The 21,156-nt window shown below is 42.9% G+C and overlaps 1 protein-coding gene across 1 annotated transcript in view; it reads left to right on the top strand.

The window, feature by feature from the left end:
- The first annotated feature begins 6,348 nt into the window (after window positions 1-6,348).
- Window positions 6,349-21,156, top strand: part of LOC149774377 (heat shock 70 kDa protein 12A-like) — a 30,516-nt gene continuing 15,708 nt past the window's right edge. Inside the window, exon 1 of the mRNA XM_089945355.1 lies at window positions 6,349-6,690. The gene's annotated coding sequence lies outside the window, so the exon portion shown is untranslated. The remainder of the gene's footprint in view (window positions 6,691-21,156) is intronic.

The raw sequence follows: 21,156 nt of genomic DNA, 5'->3' as shown, positions 1-21,156 counted from the left end.
AGAGCACAATCTCAGCAGTTGACAAGCGCATTTCTTCTGTGAACCTTGCGTCTTCAAATGTTGTTGGTAACAGGTAGGGCTGACAAACGTGCGCAGACAAGTTGAACAAGGCACTGGTTCTTCGCTCAGACAGGGTGAAGAGGCCAAACATCCTGTGCATTTCGATCCGCAATGCTTGTGTTGCTCTCGATTGTTATAACCATGGTCACATTTCTCACAGTAATAACTGTATCCCAGGAATCCAGTGATACTGGTAATCGTATCGAAATGTTCATCGTGATGATAAAGGTGAATGTATTTTCCGTCCTTAAAGTCTTGGCCTCGAAACAACAGAGGCCCGCGCATTTCTTGAGGGTGCACTTTCAAGGTGTAGCGTGGAGCTAGGGCATCTTGCAATTTTTGCATCTCAGGAATGCCGCAGGGTGTGTCTTTGGGCAGTCCGGCTTGTTGTAACAGGAGTTCTGCTTCATTTCGTTGTTTGGCTCGGTCGGAACGTTGAATAGTGTCCCAGGTTCTTTTCCATTCTACCGTGTCGTTCTTGTTGGCATAGGTTCGTCCCACCACGATGGCACGGGCTAAACACATCTGGTCATGAGGGTTGTCAATTCGGACGAGACTCTTTTTGGTGTTGCGAAGGTCGTCCACCAATAACATCTTTTTGCGTCCTGTCCCTCGAGGAGGAGAGACGTGGGTCATGTCCAGTGTGGCTTTACCATCGGTGATGTCAAACTGATCATTAGATTGTTGTACGTGTTGAATCTTGTCCATGACTTTGGAAGCAGTCAATTCTGCAGGGGTGCTAAACTCGATCCAAACAGGGGATTTCAAACCGTCGTGTTGTATGGAAAGTCTCAAGCGATCGTCTTCTTTGGGTTGACATTGTCGCTTGAGTGCGGTGAGCAAAGAATCCCACACCTCGGTGATGAACACTTCTGCTTTCTCAAACGGTACTTCAGCCTTGAAATCTTTAAACTTCACTGTGTATTTGTAAGCCGTGGTTCTAAATTTTCTAGAGGAGCGCTTTTCCGTCTCTCGAATGGAATAGTACTTTTCAGGGTTGACAAAGGGTGGTGGACTTGGTTTAGAGGGTTTGGATACTGGTTCACTCATGTCCTCTTCAAAATCACTGGCATGAATTTGTGCCAAGATTTCAGCCCTGGTACGAGGCGATAGATCACGTTTCTGCCTCTTACTTCTTTCTTTTTCTTTCTTCTCGAATGAATGGGCTCGTTTCATCTTGAGTGAAAAACGTCAAATGACTCAAGTTCAAACACCATGAGCTACTTTATAGTCATAGCAGACCAGCGTATATAAAAGGGTGTGTGTCTTGTCCTTTCACTATTCATTTCACTCTCAAGCCGAGCACAACGATGGAAGAGACTAACCAGATGGAACGTTTCGTCAGAGCTTTGCGAGGGGTCATTAGAAAATTCTCTTCAGACCAGCCTACGGACTACTCTCCTTCCTTTAGAGATAAAAGTCAAGATACTTGCTATATCTGTCAGAAGAAAGGGCATTGGTCTTCAGAGTGTCCAGACCGTCAAAAAAGAACAAAAACAGGGACTAAAAAAGACAAAAGTCAAGATACCTGTTATTATTGTAAAGAAAAAGGACATTGGTCTCCAGATTGCCCCAAAAAGAAACAAGAGGAGTCAGAAGAAAAGAGGAATTCTTCAGAAGAAGAAGAGAGGGATTCTTCAGAGGAAGAGAGGGATTCTTCTGAGGAAGAAAGAAGACAGGTGAAGAAAAAGAAACAGGAGAAGAGAAGAAGGGAAGAAAGCGAGGAGGAAGAAGAAGAGGAAAAGAGTGTGACGGTAAAGAAATTCAAAAAACAGAGAGACTAAACAAGGAGAAAAGAAGAAGTCAATGAACTTTTAATTAGAGTGTTGTGTTGTGAATTGGATTGTAAAAAATGGAGAAAAGAATAAATGAATGATAAAAGGTAAGTGTCTTTGAGTTATGATTTTAAAATAAGAACGTACACTCACGCACTCATACACAGACACGTACTATAAGGGTAAAATGGGTGGGGTTTATTTTTTTTTTTGAGTTATTGGCAAATTGAAATTGTATTTCTTTTCGAGAAATGTGGGTGGCCCTGAAAAGGGCCTTTTTTCTTCATGGTGAAAGGGTGAGTTTAAGCAATCAACTTTAACTGCCTTATGCCTTTGCCACGGCCAAGGCCTACTTCTGGACTGCGTAATGTTGATGATGATTGGGTTGAAATCACTAAGGGTGGTACGGTAGGCTTAGTCACAGGGTTAACGTGTTTAGCTCGGGAAGGTCGTATTCTCTTCGGTCGTGATAAAGAAGTCTGATACATTTGTTTCAGACTTCTTAACTCCGCTAAAATGTCCAACAGTACCGTGACCGTTTGATTTTCACCCTCTTGTTTCTTTGCTGCTACTTCTTCTTGCTGTTGCTGCTGTTGTTTTTTTCTTACCTCTTCTTCTTGTTGCTGTTGCTGTAGGAGAAAAGCCTGTTCCGCTTCCTTTTGTCGTTGTATAAATTTCTCCAATTCTTCTTTTTGTCTCTGTCTAAAATTTTCCACTTGCGGTAATGAAGAAGGTAACGAAGGTTCCGGAACAAATTCTTGCGAGGAGAGAAAATCCACAAAATCCCAATTCACCTCTTCTGAAAGTAAGTCCGAGTTCCCTTGGGCAGTCTCCCCTGCTGGTGCACCCCAATGGATTGTTTTCTGAGTTTCCGTCATGTTGAATCACTGTCGCATAGATTGCCTGCACACAAGCGCTAGCGAATCTATATAGACTACGTGACGTCACAGACTGCTCTCTTCGGATTGGATGCGGGCTGACTGAATTCTGTAACGCGTGTTAGGATTGGTGAATGAACTCAATCCGTTTCAATCCTTCCTGTCCCTATAAATAAGTGCCGTTCACTGCATTGATTCACCTATTCTCGGAGCCTCAACATGTGGACAGACGTTGAATCTTCAACCCTTGTGTCAACAATGATGTTCAGGACGGACATGCTCATGTATGTCCGATCCAAGTGGACCGTTGTCCACAGGACCAACAGCAGCCTGTGGATAAGAAGAGTCTATATAGAGAGACAAGGTTGCCTCAAGAGGACTCTGATGTATGGCCCTGCTGTAAGACGAAGTTTGAGGAAAAGAAGATGTCGCAAATGCCCTTTATGTTAAGGGCATATTAACATAAACCAAAGGCCCTTTTCAGGGCCAGCCATATTTCTCGAAAAGAGATAGTCTTTGAATTGCCTACCCCTTTTTTTAAAAAAAATTTAAAAAAAAAAAATCCCATGTTAAATTCCCCTTGTCCGTAGAGTGACCCACGATTTATGGCCATGTTAAATTCCCCTTGTCCGTAAAGTGACCCACGATTTTTTGCCATGTTAATTCCCCTTGTCCGTAATCTGACCCACGATTTTTCGCCATGTTAAATTTCCATTGTCCGTAATCTGACCCAGGGGTGTTTTTAATGCTAATTCCCATTGTCCGTAAAGTGCCCCCCTTCACTACTAATGTTTCTAACACAACTAGGCAGTATTTTTATAAAGTACCAGTATTGCTTTGCCTTTTCATTTCTGGCCGACAAACTATTTCTATAGAGTAATCACCGATACGCTGTTAAATATTTGAATGGTATTGATCATCTTTAAAAGAAATGGGCGCTAGCTGGTTTAGCCGAATATGTTTATAATATGGTGATGGGGTGATTGATGTTCAGATTATAAGCTTTCAATGGTCACTTGTTATCCTCAGTAATGGTATCCTCTGTTAGGGCTAGACAAGAAACACTGTACAGTCTGTGGCCATGCTTCGTGGGAAAAAATACAAGAAAAGAAAATCTACTTTAATATTTCTCGCTCCAGCCCTCACTGTTCTGTTGTTCTGCTTAAAACACCCTTCTTCCTTGAATTGAATCAACTTCAATAAAGCTCTTGTCAGACAGAACGATTGATGCAAATAGTCTTTACATATTATGCCTAGTTACGTCCTCTTTCCATACTTTTGATTTCAATGCATTGATTATATACCGTTATAAATCTCTGATTGTGTAATTCGTAAAGGTACAGTTCCAATATTTTATCGAAAATCTGAGTACAAGGCATCGATAGGATGTCTGGCTAGACATTTATTGTTTGCATAAAAGATGCTTTACGTCAAGCGAAGTACCAATATTATCGATACTTGAGTAATGTAGTCCTCAGGTAACAAATGTCAAATAAGAATTGCAAGTTCGTAAAAACAACTATAAAATAAGAAGTCAATATCTTAACCACGCCCGGCCAATCTCTAGACTGGAACTTCCGGCAATATGTTTTGAGTGTTCTCATTACTAGTGTCTTGATTGTTACATAACGGGTTTTCTTTTTCGTGGAAGATCCCCAGGTCAATAACAGACGAGATTTTATAACCTAAGCAAAACCTGGTAAATCGCATGTATACACTGGTAAACCGCAAGCACAGACGACTGGTATGCCACAAGCAGAGACTGGTATACCGCAAACACAGACTGGTAAACCGCAAGCACAGACTGGTATACTGTAAGCAGAGACTGGTATACCGCAAACACAGACTGGTATATCGCAGGCACAGACTGGTATACATATATACCACATAGCACAAGCACAGACTGGCATGCCACAAGCACAGACAGTTATATTGCAGGCACAGACTTGTAGACCGCAAAGCACAAATTGCTTTACCACAAAAACAGATTGGCATACCGCAAGCACAGACATACCACATGCCACAAGCACAGACTGTTATACCGCAAGCACAGACATACCACATGCCATGAGCAGAGACTGGTATATCACAAGCACAGACTGGTATATCGCAGGCACAGACTGGTATACCGCAAGCACAGACATACCACAAGTCACAACCACAGACTGTTATACCACAAGCACAGATTTGCTGAGTTTAGAATTTTCTCTCGGTAGGTCTTCTACCTTCCGTTAAATTAATGACATGATGTCGATCCGGGAGGAGTACATTGAAAGATTGAAATGGCTAAATTAAAAGAGAAAAAAAAATCTCATTAGCTATAACACAGCATTAACAGAGGTGTAAAACTTTATCAACTCTAAACAAGCCTTATCAGATATGATGAAAAAGAAACACGGGCTTTTCACATCTGTAAACTGTACAAGTCTTCATTAGGCACATCGTTAAGACACTAATTAGAATGCAAATTCTCATAAGGTAAATTAAAGTGACTACTGTATGTCTTATATATAATTGCTGTTGAAACTTGAATGGAAAGAATTTAATGAGTAATAAAGAAAGAAAAAAGTAAAATGGAGGAAAGATAGTATACGATGTCTTATGATAGATCACATTGTTAACAATTAAGTGTCAAAAGCAAAATGGAAGGGAAGTAACTCAAATATACCTCGTAAAGAGAAGTCTGTAGGAGTATACAACACTAAATAGGCGGCCGATTTACATAGCGATGTTTACAAAGCTTTTACTAGTTGAGAGTGTTGTTGTGGGGTTTTAAGCCATTTTTCAGCACACGATAAGCTATGTATGGCGGACAGTATTAATGGTGGAGGAAGAACCCGGGAAAACCCCTGGAAGAACCACCGACCGACGAGAAGCTACTGGCAGGCTTTCTCATATACGCACATTTGCCGAATCCTAGACTCGAACCCACGCAGATAGAGGTGAGATAACAGTGATCCATAACGGAGAGCGCTTTAGACCACTCGGCCACTCGGGGCCCCAGTTTAGATTGTAATGGCTCAAGTAATAATATGTTCATAATCCCACGTAATACATTGGTGGGGGGGGGATGAACAAGTATAAGAGTGGTCTCAGTGGCGTCGCTAGGGGGGTGCGGGGGGTGCGGACCGCACCGGGTGACACCAAAATGAAAAATTGCAAATTTTACAGAGCACACACTGCTCTGTCTAGTCGGATTTCGTAAGCGGATAACCGATCATAGTTAAATACACGACTAGCAGGCACAGCAGTGGCGTCGCTAGGGGGGTGCGGACTGCACCGGGTGACACCATCAGAGAGGGTGACACCAAAATGACATTACTAAGGATTCTGTATGGTCTGTTACGGAAGCAGGACCATGGGGGTGACACCATGAGCTACCGCACTGGGTGACACCAACCCGAGTGACGCCACTGAGTGGTCTATTGGAGGAACGTTTCTGCATTTTAAGCGTTTCAGAGCACTTTCACGTTCATTTTCTAAATTCTTTACTTTTTATTTTCTTTAAATTCTTTTTTCTTTTCCGATTCTTTGTCTTTTCTTTTTTTGGGTGGGTGGGTGGGTCAGCTTAGTCTCCCCTACCCCTAGATCAGATTCTACATTATGCATTACCCTTGGTCCTCCATTACGCAAGCACGGGGTTGAAGACCTTCATTAAGCAAGTTAGAGATAATGACCTTTAAGGCTAGAGAAGTGATACAGTGTCTACTAGGCTAAACACAATGGAAGGTCATGAAAATTACTTTTATCGGAGAAACAGTATTGATATTACTGATAATATTCAGAGCCAATACAAAATATCGGACTGAGTACCCTTGACCTTACGTGTAGATCAACCGGGAAGTAAATTGGCAAAACCTATGCATGTACATAAAATGTATTCTTGGAAATATCCTTAACTGTACACATCAGCTAGCGACGAGTTGTTGACCCACTGAAGAAAAAAAGTGAAAAGTGGCAACAAGTACAGACGAAAGGTAAGTAGGAAAGTAATTTTAATAAAACATAAATGATCATGATGTGAAGTATGTCCACTTACAGCAATGTTAGCATATCACGATGTAACACTTAATCGTCAATGTATTGCCTAGCATACTGGATTTTCCATATCTTCTTTCGATTTATCATGCAACACCATTTTAGTTTGAATTAAATATTGCATGTGCTAGTTAGAAATATTTTCTTAGTTACTTTGTACGTATGTATGTATGTATGTATGTATGTATGTATGTGTGTATGTAAGTATGTAGGTAGGTAGGTAGGTAGGTATGTATGTATGTATGTAAGGCACGTCAACACACAAATCCTGTATATATAATCCCGGTGGCATCAAAGTGGAACAAACATGTATTAGCGTAAAACTAAATATGATAACTATGTATCAGTGTAACATTTGTGTGTGTGTGTGTGTGTGTGTTTGTGTTTGTGTTTGTGTGTGGGGGGGGGGGGATCATATTATAGTATACGTTTCATACATCACACGTCTTAACAAAAATGTACCAAGGATGTACATATAGTGTTTTAATGGCATTTTTGATTCCATATCTTTCTCTGGCGCCACTGCATCATGTGACCGGTAGGACATTAATATTCGGTGAGTTCATTGATCAACAAAGCAAGCATCTGTTGTTGTTGTTTTTTTGTTGTTTACGTTTATGGTGCATTTGTGTGCACGTACGCATGGGAGAGGTTTGTTTAAGCGTATTCACATTAGCTATAAAGTAATACACGACATTGTTAAATCCAACGGTGTACTCTACAGATACGATACGAGCTTACCATTTACATGATTTTAAGCCATCAGAAGACCTTCCTTTGCTGAGATTACTATCACCGACTTACTAGTAATTAAACAAAGAAAGGAAGGAAGAAAATATGACAGCGTAATAGAAAATGAAGATAAAAGAGAATATGGAGAATACAAAGAACATGACCGTCCGCTAAGCCTGCTGCACTAAGAAATCAACAATGTAAATACTTGGCGACTGGGAGCGCAGAATGGCTACTGACATGGAATGCCATTTACGACAGAATGGCTACTGACATGGAATGCCATTTACGACAGAATGGCTACTGACATGGAATGCCATTTACGACAGAATGGCTACTGACATGGAATGCCATTTACGACAGTTGTTTGTTTCTTGTGGCGATTGTAAAATTAAAAGATGATTTACTGCATGATATAATTGATATTAAATAATTTAACACATCGTGTCCTCACAGATCTTCATAGCTGAATACAATCTCACCGGAAACGGCTGTAAGTAGTGAAGTGGGGCACTTTGGAGACAATGGGAATTAGCATTAAAAACCACCCTGGGTCACTTTAGCGAGAATGGGAAATTTAACATTACGAAAACCCCTGGGTCACTTTAGCGACAATGGGAAATTAACATGGGGATATATTTTGGGTCTGTTGAGCGACAAGGGGAAATTGAACATGGGAATAAATCGTGGGTCTGTTGAGCGACAAGGGGAAATTGAACATGGGAATAAATCGTGGGTCTGTTGAGCGACAAGGGGAAATTGAACATGGGAATAAATCGTGGGTCTGTTGAGCGACAAGGGAAATTAAACATGGGAGAAAAAAGCAATTCTAGGGACAAGGGGAAATTGAACATGGGATTTTTGGTTGTTTTTTTAAAAAAATAAAAAAATATAAAAAAGGGGTAGGCAATTGAAAGTCTATCTCTTTTCGAGAGATGTGGGTGGCCCTGAAAAGGGCCTTTGGTTTTCTTCTTCTTCTAATTTCTTCTATTTCTCCACCAGCTTCTTATCTTCTGTCCTACACTTTTTCTCTTCTTTTCTTTCTTTTCTTCCTCCTTTTTCTTCCTTTTCTCTTCTTTCTGCTTCTCCTCCTCTTCTTTCTTCCTCTTCTCATTTTCTTCTTCTTTTTCAATTTTTTCGTTCCATGCTCTCATCCTTATCCTTTCGTCTTCGTCCTCCTTCTCCTCCTTTATTTCTTTCAACAGATCACTGATGATGTCCTTTAGTTTTCGTAAGTTGTTAATCTCCATCTTCACTCGATGGGGACTATCAGAATAGTGATCCTCGTTTAGGTTAACCAACATTTGCTCCATCATGCCCAAATTGTCCAGGACGTCTTGCAATTTTTTTCATTTTATCAAGGTGGTTCGAAGCCATCTTTTTTATTCTTTGTAGAATGGTGTGAATGACGAATGTTGTGGCTTCTTATACGAAAAGCGCGGACGTGAAGGAAAACATCCCCTAAGACCCAAAATTTATATTACCTAGATCATGACCAAACAACGCGCGGACGTGAAGGAAAACATCTCCTACTTTTCTCATCTCATATTATCTACTATCCACATACGCGAAGCAGCAATAAACAAACCCCAAATCTACTATCCACACACGCAAAGGATTAAAATGAAACCCAAATCTACTATCCACACAAACCAACTTAAGCTCTTACAAAACCAAATATTCTACTATCCACACAAACGTACGTGAGCGCTTACAAACACAAACACATACACTCACACTAGGAAAAAAAGAGTCAGTGTTTATATTCACGCTACTCTACATACACACATTGGCAAATCGATTACTATATCTTTTCTAAAGGTTTGGGTAGCCCTGAAAAGGGCTGTTTGTTTTTGAACTCCAGTGACACCTGGTTAATGATGGCACCTTCCAGGCCTGGCAACACACACACATCTTCTTCCCCAGTCTCCTTTTACTTTTTTTCTTGAGAGCGCAGAGGGAGGATGATTGGCTTCAGCACCCCAATCCTCTGTCTCTGGTATCTTGTAAGCCATCCTCTCCCCTATTTTCTTTTCCTCCTCTTCCCTCTGTCTTCTCTCCTCCTCTTTCTTCTTTATTCTTCCCTCTTCTACTATGGCCTCCGCTGCCAGTTCATTTAACAGGCGCCTGGCATATTCCAGATGTATCTGGAGTTCAAGAAGTTTGCTTATTCTGGTATTCATTGTCTTGTTAACTAATGAACAGGGTAGCTAGACTGCCAAGCGATTTTCAATTTATAGTTAAAGCGCTGACGTGAAGGAAAACTTCCCCCTAAAACAAAAGTTATATTACCTAGATCATGACCAAACAACGCGCGGACCTAAAAGAAACACTCACTCACTTTTTTACTACCCATTACTATTTTAAAAATTTTTCATTAATAATATACTATCCACATACGCGGAGCAGCAATAAACAAACCCCAAATCTACTATTCCCACACGTCAAACATAAAAAAAAAAACATTATCTACTATCCACACAAACGTACTTGAGTGCTTACAAACACTAACACATACAATCACACCATAAAAGAGTCAGTGTTTATATTCACACTACTCTTCATACACACATTGGCAAAGCGATTGTTATTTCTTTTATAGAGATTTGGGTAGCCCTGAAAAGGGCTGTTTTTTTGTGTGCGAAGTTGAAGCTAGGGCGATCTTTTAGTTTCTAAGAATGCGACGTCCTCTGACGATATACTTTCTGACGATAGGTCTGCTTCTTCGGAAAGAGAAGAACTCTTTGGTGTCGAAACGACAATCGACAAAGCCTCTGTCAGGTTCAGGTTGCTGCTGCTGCTGCTGTTGTTGTTGCTGTTTCTGAAGTCTGTACTTCTCTGTCCATTCTTCTTTCTCCCTGTTCACTTCTTCTCTGAAGAGCTCTTTTATCAGGTCTTCAGTGACTTTTAACATTCTCGCATTCTCTATCTCTTCTGGCTTCGGTATCAGACTGTGTCTGACCCTATGCAAATTCACGTAGGCTTCGTTTAGCTTAGCTAGTTTGGAGCACATCTTCGTAGGAGTAGGAGTCGACAATGGATGGTTAGACTGGAGGCTACCCCGGCTTTAAAGTCAGAGCGCGGACGTGAAGGAAAACATCCCTCCACGGTTTTCGAGCCGGAACGTTCAATGAGTGTAATGAGAGGGATAGTAAGAAGTCAAAGAGCATGAATCAAGATTCTTATAGCCAAACAAACCACAAAGGCAGTTTTTTCAAAACACAACATTTTTTATTCAAAATCACTTAACACTAACAAACAACTCTAACATTTTTAACAATAATCCAACAATATGACATCAAACATTTTTTTCAAATCACAAACATTTTTTTTCAACTAACACATTATTTTGGACAGGGTTGACAACGTTGTGAATGAAATTATGATTTCCACTGTTGGAAGTCATTAGGCCATTGATAGACACTACGTTTCCTAGCTTGAGACAAAAGATAAGCATAATGGTCACAAAACCATTGATTTACTTTCACATCGTTTCTAGAAGAAGAATGAGTATCAAAATGAGTCACTAAATGTTCTAAGGAATAGCCCAGGCTGCGATGATGCAGAAAATACACACAATATTGTCCACACACCAAGGAATCTGTGCCTTGTAATTTCACATTATTGAATCGGGTGGTCTGAGCATTTCTTCTCATAAAGTCGATGATATCGTCTTCCAAAGGAGGCAATCCATACGAATCGAAATATTCCACACATCCTTCTTGAGGAAAGTAGACGGCTACCCAGTGGGTTCCTGGGAGATGACTGTCGTCCGTGTTGATCACATAAGCTAGATGGTCTTGAGGTTTGCGATGAGGGAGTTAATCTTTAGCACAGACGACAGGATTCCAAGAAGCAGTATACGAACTGTGGTTCAAAAGGTAATAAAGTTCCGAGGTATCCGTTGATTTGTGTGGTTGTTTTTTTTCTTCTTCTTTACAGGAAATGATAAGTGATCAATTCGATCCTGACTTTTTGCTTGAAAATGTCTGACAAGTAAAAGGCGTTTAGATCCGACTTCTTACTCTGGTCCAAGAGAGATTCGATGCGACGGCACTCCAGAGACGTTAATGGAGGAGAAGAATATTTATCCAGGCCTTTATACCACTCGTTCAACACGAATTCTATCTCGATGTGATCCCAAGCTTTGTCCAGATATTCGTCCAATTTTTCTTCTTGACTCAACATCAGACATTTGGCGTGTTGAATTTGACTGGGATGATCGTTGTGACATCCATAGCACTCTTCCTTGATCAATTTTTTCATTATATCTTCCAGGACTGTAGCAAAACAGGAAACTAAATGGGCTTCTTGTTCTGGCCATCTTGACTTCATCATGATAACTTCTTCGTCTTTGTCTTGGGATTCTTCTTCTTCCACAGTCTCCTCACATTCCATGTCCAAAGTTTCTCCACTAGGTAAAGAGGGATAACAGTCTTCCATAGCTTCTAATAATCTAGAATGACTTCTCTTAAACTGTTGATTTCTATCGTATTATCAAATTCTGCATACAGGAGGACGTTCACTGTGTCAGGTAGAGGATTAGTAAACTGAAGTTCCACACGAATCTGGCCGGATTTTATAGGGTGGAAATGTCCCTCGTCACTGCCTTGGTCTGGAGTGAAATCAAAAGCCTACAAAGCGTAGCCTCCTACATAATCCTCGTACGTAATACCGTGACTGGTGTTGGTTCCTAACTGTCCGATAGCTTCGTAGAGGGACAAGTACGATCTCAAATAATTCTTCGCGGCACCAAAGTTAGGCTCAAAGGGTCGGGTACACAAGGTCTTGCCATCGCGACTGACTTCAATCTTGGACACATTGTAATGTTGAAACTCAAAAGGATTTTCATGGTAGGCTCCGTTGAAGGCTGAATTCTTGACGATACCAAGGATTAAACGTTTGGGTAACTGTCCTTGGAACAGATGATCTTCGATCATGGATCGCTGTGCAGCAGGAATGGTGAACGTTTTCACTTCCACTCTTCGTATCGGATACTTGGCGGTCGTTCTGCTGAACGTCTGACTGACGTCGTTTCCCACTTTAGATAACACTTCCACACGACGCACGTAGAGTCTGGCTTCTTCGATTTTGGTTTTGTAAGTGGAACCATCAGCAGCCATCAAATGGAAAGCGGCACTGCTGCGATTCAGTCTCAAGCGGATATCCACCCCGTTCAGCAAATACTTTTCTTGTAACCACATGTCTAGATGCAATCGATCCATCAGTTCTAAACTACGACTTAGATGAATTTTCGTTCGTCGTTCTACAAATCCCGTTGTATTTTGAGCATCCCCAGCAACTGTAATGCTGTTGAACTTAGTCGCTTTCTCAAGTTTTCATACCACGCAAGCATCCAGATGAGTGTTCTTGGCTTCTTTTCCGTACGTCAAGAGATTTTCCAGGTACGCTCGGTAAGGGTAAGTATCCATGCTGCTGCTGACCAGTTTGTTATTCAAGTACAAGTCCACTTCGCTAAACAAGGAATGAATGAAATTGTTGACGGGAGCTACTACATCATCATTGTCTATGTTAGCGTTGGGTGGTTCGATCACTTTCACTTTCAAATACAGGTAACTGCTATTCAGATCGATGTAATCTTCGGGTTGTCCTTTGATTTCAAACTCGACGGGAGCGGAATCCGTCAAAGAGGAGACGGGATGAAATTTCACCCACTGGGATTCTTGCATGGTCATCATCATGGGGGCATGGCAAACAGATCCAGTTCCGTCTTGGAAAAGGTGCAAGACTCTCGGTGCATCATTTTGTTCTGTGTCTCAATACTTTAATAATCGAAAACGTCTAAGTCTCGAACGGTTCTTCTTTTCTTTGTCTTTCTAGCTTTAGAAGTGTGAATTCTGGTGAAAGGGTGTTTTCTTCGTCGTCTCTTTCTGCCTTGTCCTTGCTGAATGCCTGACTCGGTAGCGTGCAGGGCATTTATAAGTGTTTCTCGTCGGCCCAAAATGTCTTTGCCCGTTTGCAGCAAGACATTTTTGCCTGCCCTCATGAAGGCTTCTTTAGGGTTTTGTTTGTCGATGATGACATTTTGGAGAAATTCTTTGCCTTGTGTCAGTGCCGCATCTTTCAAGGCATGCAATCCGCGTGTCACCATCGGTTTCAACACCGGGGCCACCGAACGAAAGGCCGATTTTAACATATCTCCTAAACCGTGTCCTCGCTGTCGAGCAACCGTTCGGTACACTGGATACATGACTTACGAGTCGTGAGAGAACCGTTCTCGAAAATGGAGTTTCACCGTGACTTTTCCTTTGGTGAATGTAATATTTTGTCCCAGATCTCCTTTTATAGCAATGTTGACCGTGTCCAAATAAGACTTGCTGACCGGCAAATAGTGAGGATGTACAAATTCGCGGTGAACGTGGTAAGTGTTTCCACCTTCCTCGTCAGCGTTTGTGGCAGAATCCACTTTGAAAGGAATGACACGCAGTAATGGCACGGAGGTGTGTCCCACCACGTTGTACTCCACCACATCGGAGTACACAAAGATCAAATTCAGTCCTTGCTTCAGTTCTACTGGGGAGCGAAATAACTTGCTAAAAGAATCGTTGTCGGAAATGACTGACAATTCGTTTTTCTTGAGCATGGCCATCCTCATGTCCATGCCTCCGCCCAACATGTCAAACAATTCAGGACAAAATAAAATGGACATGATTTTACCCCCTTCAGGAAATTTCATCAAGAAGCGACGAGCTATTTTGTGGTATTCCAGGGTGACACTTTTTTTGACACTCTCCAAAGCTTTCATAAACACGACATTAAACCTGGAGGCTATGGTGCTCACCAAATGTTGACCACTAAAATAATAGCCTGCGGGAATGGACAAGTGGTATGTGGTGTACTTTTGATTTTTTGTGCCAGGGGTTTTTATGTTTTATATGACATAGGTATCGAAGTACTGTTGCAAAGGTTCGTCATGAACTTCCACATCAAAACAATTTTGATTGGGAAGGACATTGAGGACTTCGGTTGGGTGAATGATTTCTACTAAAGCCACTTCCCAATGGGCTTCGTGATCTAACTGGATGGCCTGAGGTAATTTGGCCGTGTAACAGCACAACGTGTTCTTGGGAAACACCTCCATAGAACTGTCACTGGGTAAGGTTAAGTAAAATTGGTTGTTATTGTTCATAATTCCAGAGTTCTGTGGCTGTCCGAGGGGTTACTGGACGTCAGAGGCGTGTCTCCGTCCAAAATGGTTTTGTTGTTGTTGTTGTTGGAGTGGTGACTGACACTGGCACTGGACACAAGGTTCCCGTTGTTCCCGTTCGAAGAGAATTTCAGGGAGGGATTGGGAAGCAGGTAACCGATGCAACTGCTCAATAAAATGGTCCACAATTCTTTGTCTCCTTGTTGCAAACTCAAATTGGCGATGGCTGCCCCGATGACACAATACACCACGAAGATTTGGCAGAAAAAGACGATTTGTGTTTTAGGCACACGTTCTCCATACCACACCCACAAGGGTTGTTTTTGTAAATCTTGCAGAGAAGAACTGGGTGAAGGAGTGGTAGCAGTAGTAGCTGCGTCTGTGTGAAAAGGCATGATGGTCACTTCTTTTTATAGTCGATGACTTGCGAAGCGTCGATCCAAGAATCAAAACTGGGTGGATATCCTTTCCAACGTACTTTGACTTCTTTGACACGTCGTTTGTTTGCCCACTTTACGGGTTCTGCGTTCGAGAATGCTTTCGATGTCGTACACGTCGTCTTCATTTTTGGTCACACGTTGTAACTCGGGCAAATAAAACGTTCCTTTCAGCACTTCTCCGTTCATTTCTTCCAATTTATAGACGGCAGGATGACGGCCATGCACTCGTCCAGTGACACGAAACAATTCGGTAGTCCAGTTAGGTAAGTAACCTTTGTCGAAAGTGCGTTTGGTTTTGCCAATGCGCACCCAATCTCCTAAGGCCAACACTCCACTTTTCTTGGGGGCAGCCCTCGTCGGGGACGGACCAAACAGGCGCTCAAACGCCAACACTTCATTGTCGGGAGTCACCTCTTGCGGGGCACGTCCAATGCTTCGATGGTAAGATTGGTTGTACGCTTGCACCAGGTGCGGTAAGATGTCGATGTACTTCAGAGTTCGGTGATGCGTAAAATATTTCCACATGCGTTCTTTCAATGTGCGTTGAAAACGTTCCACGATGCTGGCTTTGGTTTCGGGATTCTCGGTGGTAAAAAAATGAATGTCACGTTTCTTTAATTCTTTTTGGAATGCTTGGTTCAGAAATTCGGTGCCTTTGTCCGTTTGCCATCGAAGAGGGTGACGACCGCTTTGTTTCAACACCCGTTGCAGGGCTCGCACTAACTCGCTGCTCGATTTGGAAGTCAAGGGCACGACCCAGGCAAATTTGGAAAAGACGTCGATGACACAAAACAAATATTTGTAGCCAGGATTGTAGCTGGCCAAATGAGAGACATCGGCTAAATCGGCTTGCCATTGATGATCGATGCCTTCCACTCGGGTGCGACTTCTGGCAAACTTGCGTCGAATGGGTTTGTGTAAAGTGCAGGTAGCTTGTTCTTGTAACCATCGTTGCACTTGAGGTAAACGGAGACTTTTCAGTCGCGTTTTGGCAGCACGATACAATTTTTGAACTCCTGCGTAACCTGCAGGATGGGAGGGATCGTAGTAAATGCTGGCTAAGACTTTTTCCATTTTTTTGTGTTGGTTGGTGTGTTAATAAGACACCCACTCTTGGAGGATGCTATTCTTTTTCTCTTGGGGTATTTTCTTGGATTCCAATGCTTTGCGTGTGCGGCCAGCAATAGGTGTCGAAGAGGAGAAGGATGTCTGAGCGGGGGATATCGGTTCTTGTTTCACTTCTGTCTTCACTTTCTTTTTCTCTTGTGAGGAAGAAGGGGTGGCCATCATCTTTTTAATCCATCCAATTCTGGAGGTAGGTGGTGTTGTTAACTTGCGTACTTTTTCTGGTGGAGTTTGAAACCCTTCCTCTTCTTCTCCTTTTTCTGTCTTGGTCACGGGTACTGGTGGTACTGGTACTGGTACTGGTACTGGTGATGGTGCTGGACTTTTCATCAAGGTCTTAAAATCTTTCAGAGTGGGTAGAGCTGTTTCGTCTAAAGCTTTCTGGTGAAAGAGTTGCAGTCGTTGCAAGAGTTGACCGTACTTTTGCGATTTTTTTGTTTCGGACAAATCTTGGCGATCCATCAAGGACTGCAATTCGTGTTGTAACTGGGACATCTCGCTCAAATGGGGATTGGGAGGTAAATGCGGGGTGCGTTGTTCTTGCCACCGATGGTATTCCATCCATCGCTTGTAAGGTACTAAAGCTAGTTTTCGTCCTTCCATGGGGTTGTCAGGGGTCGATTCTGAGATCTTGGAACTTCCGAGGGCCTTTTTATCTTGCTCCCACCAGTCCTCCCAACATGGTTCCCAAGACTCCTTTCAGTATGGGGCCTAACAAGAGAGGTAAAATACCTCCACGTTGCACTAACATCTTCTTTTTTTGACGAATGGGAATTTTCTTTTGAACCATTTTCCGAAGAACGTGACGATGTTTGCCTAAGCATTGTTTCTGGTGTTTGGACAAAGGGATCGTGCCTTTCAAAACGTTCAAACAACATTCGCACACGGTATCGATGACCTCTTTGGAGGCTGTTTGAATGAGTTTTTTTCGTAGGGGTGGAGAAGCTTTGGACAGGACAGATAACATGTCCCCATGTTTGGCTAAACGTGGTGGCAGTCCTTTCCTTTTCTTTCCTTGGGGTTTTCTGGAGGGTGACATCTTTGAGTCTTCAGGAGCACCAAAAAAAACACTGATACCCGACTTGGTCACAGGCCTTTTTTATACTGGAACGCGTCGCCACTGATTGTCTTGACGTCGTATTAGTTTGAGGACAGGCATGACACGTCGTGCAGGGGTACGTAACGGACTAAATCGAGCCAGTTCTTGCTTGGACAAATCCAGCAAACTTTGTAACATGCCCGATCTTTCTTGAACTTTGATTTTGGGAGAAGGTACTTTGTGACCAGCAGCCACTGCCACTAAATTGGAAGGTCCTGCCACTGGGGAAGTTCTTTTGGGGGTCATCAACGGAGAAGTTCTTGGTGTGATCAACGTCTCCAAGTACTCTTCAGTTCTGGGTGTCATTAACGGAGAAGTGGACAAACGTGAAGCTGCCGGAGACGTAGTCACCGCCGTGGCAGGCGTGGTTTGCGAGTGTAAGGTTGCGTCCTGGCCGAAGTGCCTCTCTTGCGACTAGTTTTCTGTGGACTTTTCTTTTTCTGGGGTGGTGGTGGTGTCTGGTCAGAGGAGGGTCCTGCCACTGGAGAAGTTCTCCTTGGGGACCTGGTCTTTTTCTTCTTGGGGCTTCGTTGGACTTTTGTCTTGGGGATAACTTTGGGGGCATTAGGATCCCATCTTAAGAGTGAGCGAATGATGACCCCTCCTAGAGTACCGCTCCCTCCAGGTTTCAAAATGATTTGTTTTTGGTTTGAGTGTCGATGCGGGGATCGGCCAGTTGGACCAAAGCCACTTTGTTTCGATCGAAAAAGCGTTTGGTTTGATGAGGAATCTGAATGATTCCTTGGAGTAATTGACGTGCTGTCACCGTGAACCATCGTAAGACTTCTTTGAGACTAGCTTCTAAGACACGAGCTCGTGTTTGTGGATCTTTTTCTCGACTGATGCCATACAAGGCACGAATCAATTTGACGGGAAGATGCGACTGAAGGGACGTCATGTTCGCACTGAGAGTGAGACAGACGAAAAAGGGTCTGAGGTTTTTATAGATTTTTTTATGGGGAGTGAAATGAAGTCGAGGACGGAGACGTATACAGGACAGGCCCTCCGTCTTGGCACCAGTGGTGAAACAAGTGGGTACGAAATCGCAAATCCTCGGGAGTCGTAGGTTTCAAATCGACGAGTAAATAGGCGTGTGGAGTTTGAGTGGCATCGTCGTACGCCTGAGTCAACCAAGGCGTTCCTAACTGTTTGGCTAAGACTTGCACTTGCGATTTATCTCGAGGGCTTTTAAACAAGACCACGTAATGCGCATTGAGACTGATGGTGCGATGGGCTTTACTTTGTTGAAACAAATTTTGGGTGATGTAAACGACACTGGCATTACGGTGATGCCCTTTGCGCGTGAACCACAGTTTAATTTCTTCTTCGTCTTCTCCTAACATGTCGTCGAAAATGACCAAATGGGTTAGACGGGAGTCAGAGACGATGCCATCGTCTTCTTTAGGAATGCCTTCCACAAACACGATGGAATCGCCTTGACTTTCTCGCAAGAGGCTGTACGCCGATTGCCACTCTTTGTAACACCACACGATTCGTTGAGGGGGTCGATCGATCAAATGATGTTTATGTTCGATCAAACGTTTGACGAATTCGGTTTTGCCTGAACCGCTAGGTGCAGCAATGAGCATGTTAAAGGGATGGCGAAGATACAAAGCCTCCCAACTGGCACGATCTAAGTGTTCGTCGATGACTTTGACAGTAGAGGAAGAGGGAGCAGAGACAGCAGAGGTAGCCATGGTGTGAGAAATGTCACTTGTGACACGAAAAACAAACAAGACAAGAGTTTATATACTTTTTCAGAACACGTTTATTGAATGTTTTTTTCAAACATGAATACGAAAGACAAAAAATACATAAAAGCCAAAGGCTTAAGTACAAGAATAAAAGGCACATGATAACCATGAACGTGGAATAAACACAAGTGTCTGTACAACATGTTTTGGGTAAAGTTCTAACCAGTTCTATAGTAGGGGTAAGGTCACACAAGTGTCCTCCCGAAAGGGTCTTTCAGGCCTGTCCACGACAGTCCTGTCCTGGGTGACGGGTTCTTCTGGCACCGTCACTAACACAGGTTGAAAAGTAACTTTTTTCCTTGAATAACTCTCGTGCATACTAGGCCACCTCTTGTGTCCAAGCCTCAAAACCCTGGTCTCGGTGATGTCCAACATTTGACTCCTAACCAATCTGGTTTCTTCTTCGTCAACGACATGGTAAGTTACTTCAATGAACAATGAACTATCGATCTTGCCTAGGGTTCCTTTTCATATACAGACCAATACCGACGTGACCGTACGGTAAGGTGAAGTGATTGGGAAGTCGCACTCGCTTCTGGTATACAATTTGATAGACTTTTTCCAAGGGTCGACTGACGATGTGGTGAGTGGGTAAACGTACAATCTTGTTCAGTTGATAGGTGGTCACTTTAAAGTTTCCATCCTCTCCCGATTGCAAGGCTTCTTTCAATACCCCAAAGTTGACCACTCGACTGGTACGATGATTCAGAGTCAGTCCTTTCACTTTGCACGTCGTTTGTCCCGGTATTCGTAGCCGTAATTTTTGGGACCACCAATGACGAAACTTAGAATCTTGCGTCGGGATGCTCGTCTGTCCAGACTCCTAAACGGTCTCCTTCGATGTCAGGGTGCTGTTGACTCGGGTGATGGATGTAAATGCAACTGTCCGTGTCAAAGTACAGGACGCGTTCTTCTAACAGTTCTAAAGCTTCGTACAATTTTAAGCGAGCATGAGCTGTCACGTAAGCCGCAATGATGACATTTCCAAAAGGGTCGTCTTGTACAATGTCCAGATCTTCTTCGTAATTGACCAAGATCAAATCCTCTCGAACGACGTCCACGTGTTTCATGTATTTGGTTTTGTCGTGAATCATCTGGAAGTAGCGGGAAGGTTCTGTCAAATATTCCGTCTTGGGTAAACACGGTCGTTGTGCCATTTTACCCCACAAGCAATTTAACATCACTTTGGCAAACGATCGCCTGCCTTCGTTTTTTTCGATGTGGTCTAAAGAGATGCCTTCTTGTTCGTAGTATTTCTCTTTGAATTGTATTTGGTCTTCGGGAGTGTGACACCAGGAAGGATAGCCGCTGGCTTCTTGTTTCAGTTTCAAAAAGGCATCCACGTAGTCGGGGAAAATGCCTTTCTGAGTAGGGTCACCCTTGTGGTACTGTTGTGTCTTGGGAAAGTGGCAAATTTCGTACACTTCTAACAGTTGGTATCCCATGTCCAGAGCTTTGAACAATTCCACGCTGACCCAGGTTCCCGTCAAGGCCCGTTCTTCCTGGCTGTGATGGCAAGGTTGGTCCTGGTTGCACGTTTCGGCACAAGTACGGCACAAGGGAAACATCAGTTTGCCTTGACAATGGTGAGGTAAGACGGGATGGTATAGGTTCGTGGGAGGCAAAACTTTACACTTGATCAAGCCTTCGTATTGTCGAATGTTTTTCAGGTCGATGTGTTCCGTCAGCAATTGCGGGTGCCCTACAGGAAAGCGACAATATTTGCACACGTAGGGATACAGCGAACACACGTCCAAGTATTTGATTTCTTCTCCTTTCTCTTCGTCGGCTTGGTACAGCAAACAGGTGGCATTGGTCCTTCCTCCGTACAAACTATCCCTCGGGTTCAGCGGGTCCATGAACTGGTAACTTTCCACGAGGCGTTTAAACTCGGGATCGGTTTTCATACGGTGATCGTATTTGTGTTCCCATATTTCCACCACTTGGTATCCTTGCTGTTCTAGCTTTAGGCGTCGCTGACAAGTGTCCTGGTACAGGTCTTCCATGATCCGTTGTAAAAACTGATTTTTAGTGTCACGGTCAGGGTAGCAGACGGGACATCCGTGAAATAAGCAACCGTTAAACTC

Source organism: Sinohyriopsis cumingii, unplaced genomic scaffold, assembly GCF_028554795.1.
Source record: "Sinohyriopsis cumingii isolate HCF-2022 unplaced genomic scaffold, ASM2855479v2 utg000262l, whole genome shotgun sequence".
In the NCBI taxonomy this organism is placed as follows: domain Eukaryota; kingdom Metazoa; phylum Mollusca; class Bivalvia; order Unionida; family Unionidae; genus Sinohyriopsis; species Sinohyriopsis cumingii.
The sequence above is the reverse complement of the archived record's forward strand: the minus strand, read 5'-3'. Positions and strand labels throughout refer to the sequence as shown.